Source organism: Oncorhynchus kisutch, linkage group LG5 (assembly GCF_002021735.2).
Source record: "Oncorhynchus kisutch isolate 150728-3 linkage group LG5, Okis_V2, whole genome shotgun sequence".
NCBI lineage: Eukaryota > Metazoa > Chordata > Actinopteri > Salmoniformes > Salmonidae > Oncorhynchus > Oncorhynchus kisutch.
The window spans coordinates 26,926,322-26,947,557 of record NC_034178.2 but is presented as its reverse complement, the minus strand read 5'-3'; the positions used below and the strand labels follow the sequence as shown (position 1 = coordinate 26,947,557).

Below are 21,236 nucleotides of genomic sequence, written 5' to 3'. Positions count from 1 at the left end.
CTCTCTTATCCAGGTGGGAGAGGGCAGTGTGGAGTGCAATAGAGATTGCATCATCTGTGGATCTGTTGGGGCGGTATGCGAATTGGAGTGGGTCCAGATTGTCTGGGATGATGGTGTCTATGTGTCGTGACCAGCCTTTCAAAGCACATCATAATTACAGATGTGAGTGCTACAGGGTGATAGTCATTTAGGCAGGTTACCTTGGAATTATTGGGAACAGGGACAATGGTGATCAGCTTGAAACATGTTGGGATTAGAAACTGGTCCAAGAAAAGATTGAAAATAACTGAATTTGCTAGCTGGTCTGCGCATGCTTGGAGAACGCGTCCAGGTAATCCATCTGCGGCCTTGAGATTGTTAAACTGTTTAAAAGTTTACTAACATTGTCCTCAGAAAGCGAGATCACACAGTCATTCTGAACAACCGGGGCTTTCATGCAAGACCCTGTTATTTTCCTCAAAGCGAGAATAAAAAGGCATTTAGCTCGTTTGGGAGTTCTACGTCCCTGGGCTTCTCACAGAAAATATTTTTCGTGTTTGATGTCTAGTCGGAGGATGTAGCAGGCCTTCTTGTATGTGTCCATGTCTGTGTCCCGTTCCTTGTAAGCGGTAGCTCTAGCCTTTAGCCCAGCGCGGATACTGGCTGTAATCCATGGTTTTTGGTTTGGATATGTTCGTATAGTCACTATTTGAACGACATTGTCTATGCACTTATTGATGAAGCCTGTGACTGATGTGGTAAACTCCTCAATGCCATTTTGATGAATCGCTGAACATATCCCAGTCTGTGCTAGCAAAACAGTCTTGTAGCCTCCCGTCTAATTCATCTGACAATTTCCATATTGAGAGCATCACGGTTTAAGCTTTTGTTTGTAAACAGGAAGCTGGAGGATTCGTGGTCTGATTTATCAAAGAATAGGCGAGGGAGGGTCTTGGATGCATTTCAGCGAGTAGAATAAAAGTGGTCTAGAGGTTTAGTGGTGCAGGAAACGTGTTGGTAGAAGTGAAGTAGAACCGGTTTAAGTCTCCCTCATTAAAGTCTTCCCACCAAAAAAAGTCTCCACACTAGAAATGCTTCCTCTGGGTTTCTTGTTTGTTTATGGCCCCATACATTTTGTTGAGTGCCAAAGTGGTGTTGGCTTGTGGAGGGATGTAAGACAGCCAGTGATAATTACTGATGAGAACTTCCTTGGTAGATAAAAAGGTTTGCAGCTTATCATGAGGTATTTTATCTATGAGTCACTAATTGGTTAAAACAATTATTTTGATATCATGGATGGTCAGTCTTGTCATTCATAACTCTTATCTATTAATTTGAGATGGTTACATTTTACCAGCCCCATCCCTCAGTTGTTTACTGAAACAGTGGCAGGGTGTCCTCTTTGCTATTGTTTTAACTGTGGATTGCCATTTAACTCAGGTTGGAATTTCATGAATTACTCTTTAGACAGCAGAAATAAAATAATCAGAAAATATTAGATTGAGTTATTATTCTTAGTGTCCATGAATAAGACTCCTCTGTGGGTTATTTATTGAGTTATTGCATGTTTTTTCAGTACTGCAAGGACAGAATAATAACAAGGTTTTCAATAGTATGAACTTCATGCATTGCAGAAGAAACAAGCCAATTTGAATCCATGTCACAGACAGTGTTACAATGAAGAGATAGAGAAATCATAAAGGACAGTGTGACACGCAGGGAATATCCAGAACTGGTCTGATACGATCAGTGCCTTAGCCAAGGCTCTCATTTTAGCTCCTATTCTTTGGCATAATCATTTTTCCTGTGATAAAGCTACTCCATTTCAGGACGTCTGTTCCTTTGAGATTGAGAAGACACCCTTTGTTGTTATCGGGAAAGTCGTATTTTTCAATTGCCAGAGCAACTTATGAATACATATTATCTTGCTGTTGCTTTTTTACATCCAACCAGTGTCAGTGTGTGTGTTAACGTGTTGTGACCTGATGTTATGGTTATAGTTAATTCAACAAACAAACAAAAACAAGTCTCCATTCATCATTTAGATGTTTGAGCTGGGTTATCAAAGGAAATGTCTTTTGCTTGGCGCCGACGTGCTCGGAATGTTTATTTGATGGTATTAAAAGGTGAATGGGATTTGGGGAAGTGTTGAGAGTCAGATGCCAGGTGATGACTTATTCTTGTGCAATGTGTATAATCCAGCGAGTTAGGGGACGTTAAGTGCACTCGTTTCACAGTCCATTTCACACCTGTCAGTCCTAGGAGAATGCTTCATGTACAATGCCTCAGGAAATACTCTTAACATTCCTTCCTGCGGATGTTTTAGGACCTGTTTCTTTAGCCACCGTTAGTATGAATGAATCCTCTCTCAGGAGTCAGGACATTCTGCCTAGTTTATAGTGAAGGGGCAAGTCACTCTACGTCACAGATGGTGTAGACAGAGAGCAAGACTGCACTTAGGCGGGTTGCATTCTACAAACCTCACTTGGGTGGCAATATGGAATGGTCAAAGTGTTTTTAGTAGTAGATGCCCACAGAAAACCCAACTCCAACTCACTTTGAAATGAATGGCATGGTCACGGAACCTACAAGGGACACATACAGACTAGTGGTGCGCAGGTCAGTTGTTTGTTCACCTGCACCAGCCTGCAATAACCCATCCGCAACAACCCAACTATATGTGATAAAGTACAAATCTGAGGCCTGCACCCAACCCTAACCTGCTAATATAGAATATGAGCTAAAGGCAGAATAGTTTTTTGATGTAGTAGGTTTTTGTTTAAAATCTCCGACATTTTGGTAGCCTATTTGTTAGTCAGCTTGTCTATAATGAGTTTCTCTTTTGTCATAAAATGTTGCCTTTGAAGACTAAATAAACCCTTGCTCAACAGAATACTGTAATAGATTGATAGAATGAATGCTCCTAGTTGACATCAGTAAAGTTCTCTCTGTCATCTTTCGTGGACCAAAGACGTTTAGGGACTGGGGAGAAAATACAATAACGCCCCAGAAAAATGGCAAAATGTCCAAATAACGTCAGTTGTAAGGAAAACGTGAAATGACCCAACATGTTTCTGATAAGATTTCAGTTCGGCTTCGATGCATATTTTGTGGTTGAAATACTAACAGCTTTTATGATGCTTTTATGATGAAGACATCCCCTCTACAGATGGTATCTGAGCATTGCATTCTCTCAAGATGCAGAAAGAATGATATTTCTCCACCCCTGTTCCCGAGTCAAAATGTTGCCTACTTTTACTGCAAGAAATGCTTAATTCTGCAGGAGTTATTATTAAGGCTATGTGAGAGGTTATAGACCTACAGTCAGTGTGTAGATTTCAGTTTCCATTTAACCCATCTAAACAGTAGGCCTTCACATGCCATAGGCCTATTTGAAGTCCCGTCTTGTGACTGTCAAATTTGTATAGTGCCTCACAATCATCACACATAACATAGCCGTCACTGCTATCATTATCTTTTACCACGTCACCAAATATTTTCCAAACATTACTTTTCTGGCCATCCCTTCTCTTTGTTTTCAACTCTCCTTTCGCATGTTTGTCTTATTGAATTAATCTTCAACAATGTCCTTTTTGTCTCCGTGGATTGACGTTCACTTTTTCTGCCAGTTCTCAAAAGCATTATTTGGCATTTGGCTGTGTAGGATATTTGGCAAGCGTACAGTTAAGAGGAAGTTTAGGCTTATGCACCAATAACAAATAGCCTTACAATAATGAAAGAAAAACATCAATGTAGCCCACATAAATTGCACAAGAATTATACATTTATAGGTTTAAGGTTTTGCTTCTCTTTTTCAACCCCTCAGCCCTTTTGCCACACAATATTTAATGACCCTAAACCAGTCCACCCCGCAGATATGACCACAAGGTTTATGAGTCAGTCTAGTGCAGTGTTGCACGCATCGCTCTCTCTCCTCCCCCCCCTTCCCCACAGAGCTGCTTGGACTGGGCCTCCAAGGAGCAGATGGTATCTGCCGGGAGCAGAGTGAAGGTGGAACCTGGGCTGGTGATAGGCAATGGAAATCCCCTTCCTTCCAGCCCAACTCTTTATGGACGGAACAACATCGCTCCAGGGGAAGTCCTGGGCCTGTTTTTTTGGGGGGGAAATCCACAAATTTGTTTATAGTATTCTTTTCTTCTTTGAGATACTCACAAGCTAGCTTAGGCAGAATCTATGAGCCCCACGAAAACACAAGGACAATTTTGTTGTATCTTTTATTAAAATCCAAAGCGTAGGCAACTAGAAAACCTGGAGTATCCGTTGAGAAATGCGCTACCATTGTTTTTGCTTGGCATTTTATTAATATGGTAAATGTTGATTAATGCAATTTATTCACTTCAAATAAATGGATGTCTTCGACACATGACCACTCTGAACCAGATTGAAATGTCAAACAGAAATAACACCCTCTATTAAGAGCCAGTATACTATGTTATGCATTTAGCAATTATTAACTGGGTAAAAAGTACTCCATAGCTGCTTATACTCTGCCGCATGGTATATTAATGTAACTTAACAGCGGGTTTACCAGAGGGCTCTTGCTGAGTGTGCAACCAATTATTATTATAGGTCCAATGCAGCCATTTTAATCTCAATATCAGATCATTTTTGGGTAACAATTAAGTACCTTACTGTGATTGTTTTCAATGAAAAAGGTCAAAAGGAAACAATAGCTTCTTCTTCTTTCTTCTTATATTTCTCAATCAAAACAGTTGCTAAGACTGTCTGGGAGTGATCTGAATGGAAAGGAGGAAACTGAAAACTAGCTGTTATTGGCAGAGAGTTTTGGAACTTTCTTTCTTATTGGTCTGTCAACGATTTTACTGCGTGGTGATGTCACCACATAGGCCAAAACTCCATCCCACCAAAACAGGCTGAAATTGCAGGTGGTGTTTTCAAACAGCTCTTACAATAAACAGGCATTATCATCATTTTCACAATTTCACAGTATTATTCTAACCTTAAGTGGAAATATACACTGATAAACGCAACATGCAACAATTTAAAAGATTGACTGAGTTACAGGCCACATAAGGAAATCAGTCAATTGAAATAAATGAATTAGGTGCTAATTTATAGATTTCACTTGACTGGGAATACGGATTTGCATCTGTTGGTCACAGTCAGATACCTTAAAAAAAGGTAGGTGCATGCATGGATAAGAAAACCAGTCAGTATCTGGTGTGACCACCATTTGCCTCATGAAGAGCGACGCATCTCCTTCCCATACAGTTGATCAGTCTGCTGATTGTGGCCTGTTGAATGGTGTCCCACTCCACTTCAATGGCTGTGCGAGTTGCTGGATATTGGCGGGAACTGGAACACGCTGTCGTACACATCGATACAGAGCAACCCAAACATGCTCAATGGGTGACATGTCTGGTGAGTATGCAGGCCATGGAAGAACTGGGACATTTTCAGCATTCAGAAATTGTGTACAGATCCTTGTGACACGGGGCCGTGCATTATCATGCTGAAACATGAGGTGATGGCGGGGGATGAATGACGCAGCAATGGGGCTCAGGATCTCATCACAGCATCTCTGTGCATTCAAATTGCCATAGGTAAAACGCAATTGTGTTTGTTGTACGTAGCTTATGCCAGCCCATACCATAACCCCATCACCACCATGAGGCACTCTGTTCCCAACGTTGACATCAGCAAACCACTCGTCCACACGACGGCATGTCTGCCATCTGCCCGGTACAGTTGAAACCTTGATTCATCCATGAAGAGCACACTTCTCCAGCATGCAAGTGACCATCGAAGGTGAGCATATACCCATTGAAGTCTGTTACGATGCCGAACAGCAATCGGGTCAAGACCCTGGTGAGGACGACAAGCACACAGATGAGATTACCTGAGATGATTTCTGACAGTTTGTGCAGAAAATCTTTGGTTGTGCAAACCCACAGTTTCATCAGCTATCCAGGTGGCTAGTCTAAGATGATCCCGCAGTCGAACAAACAGGATGTGGAGATCCTGGGCTGGCGTAGTTATACATGTTCTGCAGCTGTGAGGCAGGTTGGACGTACTGCCCAAAAAATGAACATTCAATTCTCAGGCTACAGTTCTGGTGAACATTCCTGCGATCAGCATGCCAACTGCATGCTCCCTCAAAACTTGAGACATCTGTGGCATTGTGTTGTGAGAACAAACTGGGTATTCTAGAATGGCCTTTTATTGTCCCCAGCAAAAGATGTACCTGTGTAATGATCATGCTGTTAAATCAGCTTCTTGTTATGCCACACCTGTCAGGTGGATGGATTATCTTGGCAAAGGAGAAATACTAACTAACAAGGATGTAAACAAATGTGTGCTCAACATTTTAGAGAAATAAGCTTTTTGTGCATATGGAGCATTTCTGGGATATTTTATTTCAGCATGAAACATGGGACCTGGGAACACTATTTTTGTTTAGTATATATAAAACACAGGGAAATCAAGTTTTTGACTTCACTGGGCCTTTACGTAACTGGTTCTGCAGCCTTTTTTTTTTGTTTACCCAACTTTTCAGTCCAAGTGTTACATGAACAAAAAAAATAGTTGTCCCAAACTGAGCTCCAACTTGAAAAAAACTTAGGCAACAGTTTTGTCAATTTAAAATGTGTTTGCTCAACTATATATTACTATTTTGGCATCTTATCTAAAAAAGCCTGTGCAACTGATCACAAACAGTGGTTTTAACATACAATGTTTTCAACTTACGTATTTGACACACGTCGACATACATGATTACATTGGGCATGTTCATTTATACAGAAATATTATTCAACATGTGAATTCAAATCCCAGGGGAGGACAACTGCTTGGTTCATGGGATTCCAATCTTCCTGCTACGCCACCATGTCTGTGTCAGTTATCAGTTAATCCTAGTATTCTCTCATCCTTGATTTTATTTATTTATTTCAGAAAATGTTGGTTCTGTTTTAATGTTCTCTTAATAAAATAGTTTTTCTCGAGCTGAGATTTACTTTGAGATGCAAATTCCAGGTGAGGACATGTTGAATAGTAATTACTGTATAAATAAACATGCACACTGTAAACATGTAATACTTGGACCCAAAAGTTGAGTAAAGAAAGAAAAAAAGGCTGTGGAACTAGTTACTTAATAATAATAATTTGAAACAACTTTTTTTTTTACAGTGTTGTTAAAACAACAGAGAGGGAGGAAGAGATAAAGTACATCTAAGGCTATTTGATTGAGCCTTGCACCTCTTTTTCATGCAGCATGTTGCTTGATACAGTAGCCTACACAAGCTGTCTCCTACTGGGACCTGCTCACACCACGTGCCCTGTATCTATCGAGCACCATACCAGTGGCCGTGTTCGTTAAATCTTCTTATGGCTTCAGGGGCAGTATTGAGTAGCTTGGATGAAAGGTACCCAGAGTAAACGGCCTGCTCCTCAGTCCCAGTTACTAATATATGCATATTATTATTAGTATTGATAGAAAACACTCTGACGTTTCTAAAACTATTTGAATGATGTCTGTGAGTATAACAGAACTCATATGGCAGGCAAAAACCTGAGGAGAAATCCAAACAGGAAGTGAGAAATCTGAGGTTGGTATGTTTTCAACACAGTTCCCATTGAAATCCCCATGAGATTTGAATGAAGTTGCACTTCCTAGGGCTTCCACTAGATGTCATCCGTCTATAGAAATGTGAATGAGGCTTCTACTGTGTTGTGGGACTGAATAAGAACAGGTGTCTGGCAGTCAGCCATTTTCTGGTCACGCGCATTCCACATGATTTCCGTTTCTCCTGAAGACACAAAGGAATTCTCCAGTTGGAACTTTATTGAAGATATATGATTTTAAAAATCCTAATGATTGATTCTGTACTTAGTTTGAAATGTTTCTTCGACCTGTAATATAACTTTTGAAGTTTTTATCTGAAGTAACGCTCAACCAGAATGAGCGTTTGGATATGTATACCAAACGTGCTAACAAAAGGAGGTATTTGGACATAAATAACAGACATTATCGAACAAAACAAACATTTATTGTGGACCTGCGATTCCTGGGAGTGCATTCTGATGAAGATCATCAAAGGGAACATTTATCATGTAATTTATGGTTTATGTTGACTCCAACATGGCGGCTAATTTGGCGCCGTCTCAGAGAATTACATGGTTTGCTTTTTCCGTAAAGTTTTTTTGAAATCTTACACAGCAGTTGCATTAAGGAGAGGTATATCTATAATTCCATGTGTATAACTTGTATTATCATCTACATTTATGATGAGTATTTCTGTTGAATCGATGTGGCTCTGCAAAATCTCTGGATGTTTTTGGAACTGGTGAATGTAACGCGCCAATGTAAACTCCGATTTTTTGTTATAAATATGAACTTTATCAAACAAAACATACATGTACTGTGTAACATGAAGTCCTATGAGTGTCATCTGATGAAGATCAAAGGTTAGTGATTAATTTTATCTCTAGTTGTGCTTTTTGTGACTCCTCTCTTTGGCTGGAAAAATGGCTGTGTTTTTCTGTGACTTGGCTCTGACCTAACAAAATCATTGGTGGTGCTTTCGCCGTAAAGCCTATTTGAAATCGACACTGTGGTGGGATTAACAACAAGACTACATTTAAAACGGTATAAGATATATGTATGTTTGAGGAATTTTTATTATGAGATTTCTGTTTTGAATTTGGCACCCTGCACTTTCACTGGCTGTTGTCATATCATCCCAAAGAAGAACATGCCATTAGAAATAACCCAATAATGGCAGACATAAAATCTATCCATGGGAACCTCAGAGACTGGACTAAATTGAAACTAAATATATTTTTTGTGCTTAGTAAGTCTCTTTAGATAATTAAACCAGTGATATGCAGAGTACTTTTCCTTCTCTGCTGTACATTTGTCAAAAAGGGAAAAAAAATCCCATTGTGTCAGCTCTTCAGTTTGAAGGCAAGTTGAGACGAGGATACAACAGAGCTTATCTTATGCCCTTAGACAGAGGGAGGCCTGGGGTATAGATATCCTGCAAATGGAAGCAGCATTATTAATATCATGGTGTGTGTACATCATTACTGTACTCTGACTTTTAAGGCAGGGTTAATTTCTCCAGAGATCATACTGCAGTGACACCTCTGCAAAAACCAGTGTGTTGTGGCATTTGCCATATCTTCCTTAAGACATGGCCATTAATTTTCAAGTGTATGCCTGTCACTATCTTATTTAGAAAAAAATGATTAAAGGGGCAGTGCAACCAAAAACACAATTTCCCAATTTATTTAGGTACTGAGTCAGACCCCCTTTGCCTATAGATCACCTTGAATTATTTGGGGCATGGAAATGTTGCTCAATTGGTATAAAGGGACCTAACACGCATGCCAGAAAAACATTCCCTATACCATTACAACACGCCACCAGCCTGTACCGTTGACACCGGGAAGGATGGGGCCATGGATTCATGCTGCTTTGGCCAAATCCTGACTCTGCCATCAGCATGAAGCAACAGGAACAATGATTTGTCGGACCAGGCAATGTTTTTCCACTCCTCAATTGTCCAGTGTTGGTGATTGCGTGCCAACTGGAGCAGCTTTTTCTTGTTTTTAGCTAATAGCAGTGAAACTCCTGTGGTCGTCTGCTGCAATAGCGCATCCGTGGCAGGGACCGACGAGTTGTGAGTTCCCAGACGCTGCTCTGCACACCACTGTTGTACTGCGCCGTTATTTTCTTTTTTGTGGCCCGTCTGTTAGCTTGCACCATTCTTGCCATTCTCTTTCCAGCTCTCATCAACGAGCTGTTTTCGCCCACAGGACGGCCGCTGACTGGATGTTATTTGCACCATTCACAACATTCTCGGGATAACCCTAGACACTGTCGTGCGTGAAAACCCCAGGAGGCTGGCCGTTTGAGATTTTGGAACCGTCATGCCTGGTACAGACCGTTTTGCCCATTTTGACGTTCAATCAAACAGTAACCAAATGCCTCAATGCCTGTCTGCCCGCTTTATATAGTAGGCCACGGCCACGTGACTCACTGTCTGTAGGAGCAAACCATTTTCGTGAACGTATCTAATAAACTGGTTAGAATAATACTGTGAAAATTATGATAATATCCTTTGTGTAAGAGCTGTTTGAAAAGACCACCTGATATTTCAGCTAATTTAGCATGGTAGGGGTTTTGGACCGCAAGGCGGGATAAGTGAATCTCTCTGCCAATAACAGCTAGTTTTCAGGTTGCATATCCCTCCAATTAGGCCCCTCACTCAGACCGCTCCCAGACATTCCTAGCAAAATTATTGGTTGAGAAATAGCTTTTTGATCTATTTTTGTTCCTTTTTGACTATTTTAATTGAAAACAATCTAAGTAAGGTTGTTACAGAGAAAATATTTGATATTGACAAAGGTCCACTGCAGATGTTTTTAAGAATACTTGGTTTTAAAAAGGCTGATTTCCACTGAACATTAGCATTATCATAGGATGATGTTGATAAGCAAATTAATGTGCAAATCCAATGTGCAAAAATGTTCTATAACAAAATAACTACACTTCTAAATGCTTTTGCATGGTGCAGCAGACGAGACTAGCAGACTGTGGTGTTTTTTTATGACTACACAGTAAAACAACGGGAGTTGAAATCACAGTGTTGAAAAAAAATGTGGGTTAAATTGACTCTACTGGGAGTTATCTAAACCGTCAAGAGAGTGGTACTCTTCCTGGAGTTAGTGTAGATAACTGGCAGGGCTGGCTCTAGCCTTTTGTGGGTCCTAGGTGAGATTTGGTTAGGAGGCCCCCCAATTCTACAAATTTTGCCATGGGGCAGAGAGAATTTCCTTCAATTCTACACATTTCACCAGGTCGGTATTCGGCCATAATTACTACAAGTTTAGATAATTGGCTAGACTAACTTACCAATCTAAAAATTGTTAACTGACATGGCTAATTGAGTGACTGCCAGTGACTGACAAATCAAGAGGAAAACTGCTGATACACAACCAAATTTCTAACTTGCACCTTGTGTATTCTCTATTCTAACTCTCAACAGTAACTTGAGCCCCACTGAGTTCCTAAAATAAAAATAAAAAGCGGGTCGTAAGTGACTGCTTATGCCTGGAGCCGGCTCTGATTGCGAGTCCCATAGGACGGCGCACAATTGGCCCAGTGTCGTCCTGGTTAGGGTTTGACCAGGGTAGGCTGTCATTGTAAATAAGAATTTATTCTTAATAATAAGGATCTGCCCCTTTTTTTCAACTAACTGCCTGTAACTCAGGCCCTGAAGCAAGGATATGCATATTCTTGGTACCATTTGAAAGGAAACACTTTGTGTAAATGTGAAAGGAATGTAGGAGAATATAGCACAATAGATCTGTAAAAGTTAATACAAAGGAAAAAATAACGTTATTTTGTTTTGTATTTTTTTTGTACCAGCCATCTTTGAAATGTAAGAGAGGCCATAATGTATTATTCCAGCCCAGCTGCAATTTAGAATTTGGCCAATAGATGGCAGCAGTGTATGTGCAAAGTTTTAGACTGATCCAATGAACCATTGCATTTATGTTCAAACTTTTGTATCAAGACTGCCCAAATGTGCCTAATTTGTTTATTAATAACTTTTCATGTTCAAAACTAACGACCGTTGGTGGAAGAAGGTGAGGACCAAGATGCAGCATGGTAAGTGTTGATCATTATTTAATAAACTGAACACTAAATACAACAAGGAACACAAGAAACAACCGAAACAGCTCCGTCAGGTGCAAAACACACTAAACAGAAAATAACTATCCACAACCCATAGTGGGAAAACAGGCTGCCTAAGTAAGGTTCTCAATCAGAGACCACGATTGACAGCTGCCTCTGATTGGGAACCATACCAGGCCAAAACCAGAAATACAAAACATAGAATGCCCACCCCAACTCACGCCCTGACCAAACTGAAATAGAGACATAAAAAAGGAACTAAGGTCAGGACGTGACAAAAACTGTGCACTCTCCTCAAACAATAGCATGATATTATTTCACTGTAATAACTACTGTAAATTGGACAGTGCAGTTAGATTAACAAGAATTTAAGCTTTCTGTCAAGATCAGATATGTCTATGTCCTGGGAAATGTTCTTGTTAATTACAACCTCACGCTAATCGCATTAGCCTACGTTAGCTCAACCTTCCCGTGGAAGGGACACCGATCCTGAAGAAATTTTAACCGACTTGCCTAGTTAAATAAAGATGAAATAAACTCCATTTAGAGTAACCAGAGACAGGGTGTTTCTCAATATGCACAATATGCATACTGCCCCTGAACAGGCAGTTAACCCACTGTTCCTAGGCCGTCATTGAAAATAAGAATTAGTTCTTAACTGACTTGCCTAGTTAAATAAAGATAAAATAAATAAAAATATAAAATAACATTTGCTCCACACTCATGCTCCAAGTGCATTCTCAGAGGACGTTCTCTTGAGTTCTTGTGAGGATGAGAGTGTGGAGAATGCATAAAACATTACATTTGAGAAGCACTCATACTCCCCCTACTGTATTACCGCACGCTGCTCCTCACCCTATTGTATTACCTCACGCTGCATCTCCCCATTCACTGAACCTTCTTCCAGCCAGGACAACTTCACCAATAGAGACGAAATAAGATACACACCAAGCAAACGTTTTACTTCATAATTATCAGTTAGATATATGTGAATCGTTGTAATCGTTAAACAGGCAAAAAATTACCAAGGTACAATAGATTTCAATTCAGCTAACAATTTTTTGTGGCTAGTTAGCTAGCCAGTTAGCCCTATTGACAATGGACTTACCCAGTCACTGAACCTTCCTTCATCTTGCCAGGACAATGTCAATAGAGACTAAATACAAAGCAAACATTTTACTTCATAACTATCAGCTAGCTATGTGTAAATCAGAATAATGTAGCCAACCAGATAGTATAAAAGGCAAAAATGACCTAAAACCAATGTTATCCAAGGTAGATGTCAATTCTTTGTGGCTATCTATAGTATTAGCTAGCCAGTAAGCTCTATAGACTTACTATGGGCTTGCGACCTACACACACTAGAGTGGGTATTGTAGGCAGGTAACCATGGCAAAATTAACATAGCATGTATTTATTACCCAGTTAAAATATTGTAGTCATGCAACATATGAGATGGGAATAGGCAACATTTCATTCCGAAGTAGGAGTGCATTTTCTCTCGCTTTAGCTAAGATAATAGCCGCTGTATGTGGTTGCGTCATAATTCTTTGCATACTGTCCACCGAAGCTTGCATCGATGCATGTTTCAAAATATGAACAAAAGGAGTACACATTTGAGAAGTGCCCTCTGTGCTCCTTTGATTTGGACTCATTCTACAACCCTCCTGTGCTTCAATTTGCATGATCGGAGCACAGAAGTACGCATTTTGAGAAACACCCAGGGAGTTAAATGTATGGAGTGATCCACAAATGTGGGAGGGGCCTCTGTCATATTTTCCTGAATATTCTGTTGTTTGTTTCAATATCTGTGTTTTCGCATCTGCAATGATTGTTTTTTTTTATGCTACAAAAGATGAACATACATTTTTCTAAACAAATCTAATATGTAAGCGTTTTAATTTATATCAACCTGTTAGTGAGATAGTTGATCAAGTTTACAGTGCATTCTGAAAATATTCAGACCTTCACTTTTTCCACTTTTCTTTGACATTACAGCCTTATTCTAAAATGCATTAAAAAAAAAAATCTACATAGACATTTTAGCAACCCATCATTTTTTTCCATAACTATTTAGACCCTTTACTCAATACTTGTTGAAGCACCTTTGGCAGCAATTACAGCCTCAAGTAATTGCTTGTAGCATCATTCTTGGGTATGACACTACAAGCTTGGCCCACCTGTATTAGGGGAGTTTCTCCCATTCTTCTCCGTTGATCCTCACAAGCTCTGTCAGGTTGGATGGGGAGCGTCGCTGCACAGCTATTATAAAGTATCTCCAGAGATGTTCGATCGGGTTCAAGTCCGGGCTCTGGCTGGGACACTCAAGGACATTCAGAGACTTGTCCCGAAGCCACTCCTGCGTGGTCTTGGCTGTGTGCTTAAGGTCGTTGTGCTCTTGGGAAGTGAACCGTCGCACCAGTCTGAGGTCCTGAGCGCTCTGCAGCAGGTTTTCATCAAGGATCTCTCTTTACTTTGCTCCGTTCATCTTTCTGAAAAACATCCACACAGCATGATGCTGCCACCACGCTTCACCGTAGGGATGGTATTGGCCAGGTGATGAGCAGTGCCTGGTTTCCTCCAGACGTGACGCTTGGCATTCAGGCCAAAGAGTTCAATCTTGGTTTCATCAAACCAGATAATCTTGTTTCTCATGGTCTGTGAGTCCTTTAGGTGCCTTTTGGCAAACTCCAAATGGGCTGTCATCTGTTTTTTACTGAGGAGTCTCTTCTGCCTGGCCACTCTACAATAAAAGGCCTGATTGGTGGAGTGCTGCAGAGATGGTTGTCCTTCTGGAAAGTTCCCCAATCTCCTCATAGGAACTCTAGAGCTCTGTCAAAGTGATCATTGGGTTCTTGGTCACCTCCCTGACCAAGGCCTTTCTCCCCCAATAGCTCAGTTTGGCTGGGCGGCCAACTCTAGGAAGAGCCTTAGTGGTTCCAAAGTTCTTCCATTTAAGACTGATGGAGGCCACTGTGTTCTTGGGGGCCTTAAATGTTGCAGAAATGATTTGGTACCCTTCCCCAAATCTGTGCCTTGACACAATCCTGTCTCAGAGCTCTACGGACAATTCCTTTGACATCCACTGTCAACTGTGGGACCTTATATAGACAGGTGTCTGCCTTTCCAAATCATGTCCAATCAATTGAATTTACCACAGGTGGACTCCAATCAAGTTGTTGAAACATCTCAAGGATGATCAATGGAAACATGATGCACCTGAGCTCAATTTCGTGTCTCATAGCAAAGGGTCTAAATACTTACGTAAATAAAGGTTATACGTGTTGTGTTTTTAATAACTATGCAAAAAAATGTACAAAAACCTGTTTTCGCTTTGTCACTATGGGGTATTGTGTGTGTATTGCTGAGGATTTTTATTTATCCATTTTAGAATGAGGCTGTAACGTAACAAAATGTGGAAAAAGTCAAGGGGTCTGAATACTTTTCGAAGACACTTTATAGTGTAGGTATTCTTCATCTACAGTATTTTCTTCCCTACTCTGACAGGCAATGTAAATGTAAAATATGAGTGATGTAAAAGTGCTGGATATCATCCTGTAAATTAGCTTCCAACAGAAGTTTCATATCACATTGCAAACCACCATAATGTGACACACTAAGAAATATTCAAATGTCTTTGCACCCTTTTAACTCAAAGGAAGTACACTGAAAGAGAAATGTCCTCTGCTGTAGTTGATTGTTAATTCAAAAACATAGAAAAGTGCAAAATGACAACGGTGTTGATTAAAAACGACACAAACAAATACATTGTCAATTGGAGTTAAATGTAAGCAACTCTGAGAGTTTAATATTTAATAAAATTAGTGTTGTTTTAACTCCCAAAATAATATTTTCATAACCATGAAAAACAGCCCCAGACCATTATTCCTCCTCCCCCAAACTTTCCAGCTGGCACCATGCATTGGGACAGGTAGAGTACTACTGGCATCTGCCAAACCAGGATTCGTCCTTCGGACTGCCTATTGGTGAAGCACAATTTATCACTCCAGAGAACATATTTGCACTGCTCCAGAGTCCAATGGGGGCTGGCTTTACACCACTCCAGTTGAAGCTTGGAATTTGCGCATGGTGATCTTAGGCTTGTGTGCAGCTGCTCGGCAATAGAAACAAACAGTTATTGTGCTGACGTTGCATCCAGAGGAAGTTTGGAACTCAGTAGTGAGTGTTGCAACCGAGGACAGGCTTCAGTACTTGGCTGTCCAGTTCTGTGAGCTTGTGTGACCTACCACTTTGCAGCCGACTCGGTGTTGCTCCTAGACATTTCCACTTCACAATAACAGCACTTACAGTTGACCGGGGCAGCTCTAGCAGGGCATAAATTTGATGAACTGACTTGTTGGAAAGGTGGCATCCTATGACGGTGCCACGTTGAAAGTCACTGAGCTATTCAGTAAGGCCATTCTACTTCCAATGTTTGTGTATGGAGATTGCATGGCTGTATGCTGGATTTTGTACACTTGTCAGAAACCGGTATGGGTGAAATTGCAGAATCCACAAATTTGAAAAGGGTGTCCACATACATTTCGTATTGCCAAGAGGATGCCGTACAGCACAGCTGTAGAACATCTACACTGAAAAATAATTCAAACACTGTTTGCGTCCCCGCGGGATCCTGGATGCATATGATCGGGATATAGTGCTCTTTAGAAGGCACCTCACATAGCCTACTGTGCTATTCAAACTCGACTGAATAGAAGAGTCAGCTGCTCATACAATTTCATAGTGGGTCAAAAGTATACACTGATTTGTTATTCTTTATCCCACAAAGACATGTATAAAGCAATGTAATTTATTTTTTTCACATCGTCAACGTTTTTTTTTATTTTATCGTTGGCTCTGCAGTCTAGATCATTTCCATGTGGTAGGCTACGGGTGAGGACACAGACCTGAACACACATGCTGCGCCTTTATGCATAAAACAATCAATGTTTGCCTACAATGTTCAAGGCGTTGCACTTCTATGGATACATATACACCACATAATCATATTTCGACGTTTATGTGCATTTGTGCCTATATTTAGCAATTTTGTCATTATAGTACAAATCATTACAGAAACTCGCTACAACACTTCCGTTTGTCGAAATGATTGTGTTGAGTTAATTTAATCCAACCACATAGTGTGGGCGTACAATAAAGAATACATTTACATCAATTCGTATGAACTCCTTTGTCTATCATCTACGTTATCTTTGCATTTCAAAGTTGACCCATTTTATGGCCACTCACCCCTTTATCCTTCTCTGGTAGAATCTTCTCGGTGTGAACTGACCCATATCCAATTCACTAACATGTTGATGTGAGAATAAACAAAAACGTTGTTCCTGTTGGTAATAGGGTGTAGATTAGGCCACTTGAAGAATGTCCTCCACCTCACTTCCAAAAAACTCCTTCCATCGTTTGAAATATCCCAAAGAAATCCATGCGTTTGCTGTCTCGATTCCAAAGCTGCTCCGAGCGCTGTCCAGTGGAAAGTGGAGCTGAAAGTCTGGACTCGCCTAACTTTCGTTGCCTGCTGCTAATTGCCGATAAATCGAATTGACCAGCGGATTTAGTAGCGGTTATGCTACAGTCACTTATTAACTTTAAAGAACATATACTGACATGTCCTAATAATAAAGATGAATGAGAAGCAAACATTGCACGCCCGCGGAATGGAGACAGCACCCTCGAATCGATGGAGTGCACTCAGCGCCCACTGAATTAATTTGATCATAATGCTAAGCAGCAAAATGCACATATTATTGTGGTGAAACCATTGTTATCAATTCTGTTTCAATGCCGCTGCTGAGAACGGGATAAAAATCACAAATATTTAACAATCGCACACCAGTTACACCACATGCCGAGAAAGAGTGCGCCATGCACTTAATGGTGCTGATATTCTTTTTGATTTAGGCTACGTAGATTCTACCACCTGCTACATTAGCCTTCACTTCATTTCAGACTTGACGTTCACTGAGTTTAATTGTTTTGGAGTTATGCCCAAATCATGCAAACGTTGAATATGTATAAGGATATTACTCAAAAGCGGTGTGGCAGACGCAGCGCATCGTCACGCGCAGGAAGCTTTACAATAAACACGTGAGACACAATTGCTTCGCCTGCCTCAATACATATGTTAGATTATCATTTTGGAAAACCTAAATAGACAATTAATCGCTATGTTTTCGACATGCACATTATATTTAGGCTTAAATCCTCATTTATCAACCGTGCATAAATGTCTAACTAAAATCTGTCGGAAATTGAGATTCTAGGATTTCCGTGCGCCACAAATGATTGGGATTGATCAAACTGTCGCATGCAACATATATACATGTTGCCAATGATACATAAAACCATAATACACCTGCTCTTTCCATGACATAGACTGACCAGGTGAATCCAGTTGAAAGCTATGATCCCGTGTTGATGTCACTTGTTAAATCCACTTCAATCAGTGGATATGAAGGGGATAAAAACAGGTTAAAGAAGGATTCTCAAGCCTTGAGACGTTTGGGACATCAAATAAATAAAAAAAATTGTATTAGTCACATGCGCCGAATACAACAGGTGTAGATTTACAGTGAAATGCTTACGTACGAGCCCATAACCGACAGTACAGTTTCAAAAAATAAGAATAAGGGTTAAAAGTAACACGTAATTAAAGAGGAGCAGTAAAAAAATATATATATATACAGCGGGTGCCGGTACAGAGTCATTGTGCCGGGGCACCGGTTAGTTGAGGTAGTATGTGCATGTAGGTAGAGTTAATTAAAGTGACTATACATAGATGACAACAGAGAGTGGCAATGGTATGGAGACGGGAGGGGGGGCAATGTGAATAGTCTGGGTAGCCATTTGACTAGACATGGATTGTGTATGTGTCACATTCAGAGGGTAAATGGGCAAGACAACATTTTTAAGTGCCTTTAAATGGGGTATGGTAGTAGGTGCCAGGCGCACCGGTTTGAGTGTGTCAAGAACTGCAATGCTGCTGGGTTTATCCCGCTCAATAGTATCAAGAATGGTCCACCACCCAAAGGACATCCAGCCAACTTGACACAACTGAGGGAAGCATTGGAGTCTACATTGGCCAGCATCCCTGTGGAACACTTTTGACACCTTGTAGAGTCCATGCCTGTCACATTCGTTATAAGGATCGGACCAAGGCGCAGTGTGGGATGCGTACATTATTATTTATTTAAAGAATGAACACTGAACAAATTAACAAAACTAAACGTGAAGCTATACAAACGAGTGCTGACAGGCAACTACACATAGGCAAGATCCCACAACAGAAAGTGGGCAACAGGGCTGCCTAAATATGATCCCCAATCAGAGACAACGATAAACAGCTGTCTCTGATTGGAAACCATATCAGGCCAACATAGAAATACAAAACCCCGGACTGGGAACCGTCGCCGGACTGTGGAGGCGCACTGGAGAACTGATGCGTGGGACCGGTACAGGTGGCACCGGGCTGATGACAGCACCTCAGGGCGAGTGCGAGGAGGAGGCACAGGACGTACTGGACTGTGGAGGCGCACTGGAGGTCTGGAGCGTAGAGTTGGCACAACCCGTCCTGGCTGGATGTTTATTTTCGCCCTGCAAATGCGGGGCGCTGGAACAGGACGCACTGGGCTGTGTAGACGTACCGGAGACACAGTGCACAGAACTGGCGCAGGATATCCTGGTCCAAGGAGGTGTACTGGAGACCAGGAGCACTGAGCCGGCACCATCCATCCTGGCTGGATGCCCATTCTAGCCCGGCCAATGCGGGAAGCTGGAATAGAGCGCACCGGGCTATGAATGCGAACTGGAGACACCGTGCACATCACAACATAACACGGTGCCTGACCAGTCACACGCTCCTCAGCACGCCCGCTCTACAATGCTCTCAATGCTAACACTTCTCTCCGGAATCTTGCATCAAGCTCCTCACTCGACTCCCTGACTGGCTCTGGTTCGGCCCTCGGCTCCGCCGACCACTCCGTGTGCCCCCGCCCAAAACTTTTTTGGGGCTGCCTCTCGTGCTTGTCTCGTTGGTACAACTCCTCGTAATGTCGCCGTTCCGCTTTCGCTGCTTCAATTTCCTCCCTCGGACGGCAATACTCCCCAGCCTGTGTCCAGGGTCCTGATCCATCCAAAATCTCCTCCCAGGTCCATTCCTCCTGACCACGCTGCTTGGTCCTTAAATGGTGAGATCTTCTGTCACGTTCGTTATAAGGATCGGACGAAGGCGCAGCATGGGATGCGTACATACTTACAGTGCCTTGCGAAAGTATTCGGCCCCCTTGAACTTTGCGACCTTTTGCCACATTTCAGGCTTCAAACATAAAGATATAAAACTGTATTTTTTTGTGAAGAATCAACAACAAGTGGGACACAATCATGAAGTGGAACGACATTTATTGGATATTTCAAACTTTTTTAACAAATCAAAAACGGAAAAATTGGGCGTGCAAAATTATTCAGCCCCCTTAAGTTAATACTTTGTAGCGCCACCTTTTGCTGCGATTACAGCTGTAAGTCGCTTGGGGTATGTCTCTATCAGTTTTGCACATCGAGAGACTGACATTTTTTCCCATTCCTCCTTGCAAAACAGCTCGAGCTCAGTGAGGTTGGATGGAGAGCATTTGTGAACAGCAGTTTTCTTTCTTTCAATTCTCGATTGGATTCAGGTCTGGACTTTGACTTGGCCATTCTAACACCTGGATATGTTTATTTTTTTAACCATTCCATTGTAGATTTTGCTTTATGTTTTGGATCATTGTCTTGTTGGAAGACAAATCTCCGTCCCAGTCTCAGGTCTTTTGCAGACTCCACCAGGTTTTCTTCCAGAATGGTCCTGTATTTGGCTCCATCCATCTTCCCATCAATTTTAACCATCTTCCCTGTCCCTGCTGAAGAAAAGCAGGCCCAAACCATGATGCTGCCACCACCATGTTTGACAGTGGGGATGGTGTGTTCAGGGTGATGAGCTGTGTTGCTTTTACGCCAAACATAACGTTTTGCATTGTTGCCAAAAAGTTCAATTTTGGTTTCATCTGACCAGAGCACCTTCTTCCACATGTTTGGTGTGTCTCCCAGGTGGCTTGTGGCAAACTTTAAACAACACTTTTTATGGATATCTTTAAGAAATGGCTTTCTTCTTGCCACTCTTCCATAAAGGCCAGATTTGTACAATATACGACTGATTGTTGTCCTATGGACAGAGTCTCCCACCTCAGCTATAGATCTCTGCAGTTCATCCAGAGTGATCGTGGGCCTCTTGGCTGCATCTCTGATCAGTCTTCTCCTTGTATGAGCTGAAAGTTTAGAGGGACGGCCAGGTCTTGGTAGATTTGCAGTGGTCTGATACTCCTTCCATTTCAATATTATCACTTGCACAGTGCTCCTTGGGATGTTTAAAGCTTGGGAAATATTTTTGTATCCAAATCCGGCTTTAAACTTCTTCACAACAGTATCTCGGACCTGCCTGGTGTGTTCCTTGTTCTTCATGATGCTCTCTGTGCTTTTAACAGCCCTCTGAGACTATCACAGTGCAGGTGCATTTATACGGAGACTT

At 41.4% G+C, this 21,236-nt stretch overlaps 1 protein-coding gene across 3 annotated transcripts in view; it reads right to left on the bottom strand.

Annotated features, from left to right (window-relative positions):
* The window catches only part of LOC109890826 (metabotropic glutamate receptor 4), a 373,677-nt gene that overhangs the window by 306,435 nt on the left and 46,006 nt on the right, over positions 1-21,236 (bottom strand). Inside the window, exon 1 of one of the 3 annotated variants that reach the window (XM_031824746.1) lies at positions 16,913-17,764. The exons of the other annotated variants lie outside the window; for them this stretch is intronic. The gene's annotated coding sequence lies outside the window, so the exon portion shown is untranslated. Of the gene's footprint in view, positions 1-16,912; positions 17,765-21,236 lie in introns of those variants that run through there. 3 annotated transcript variants of the gene reach the window in all.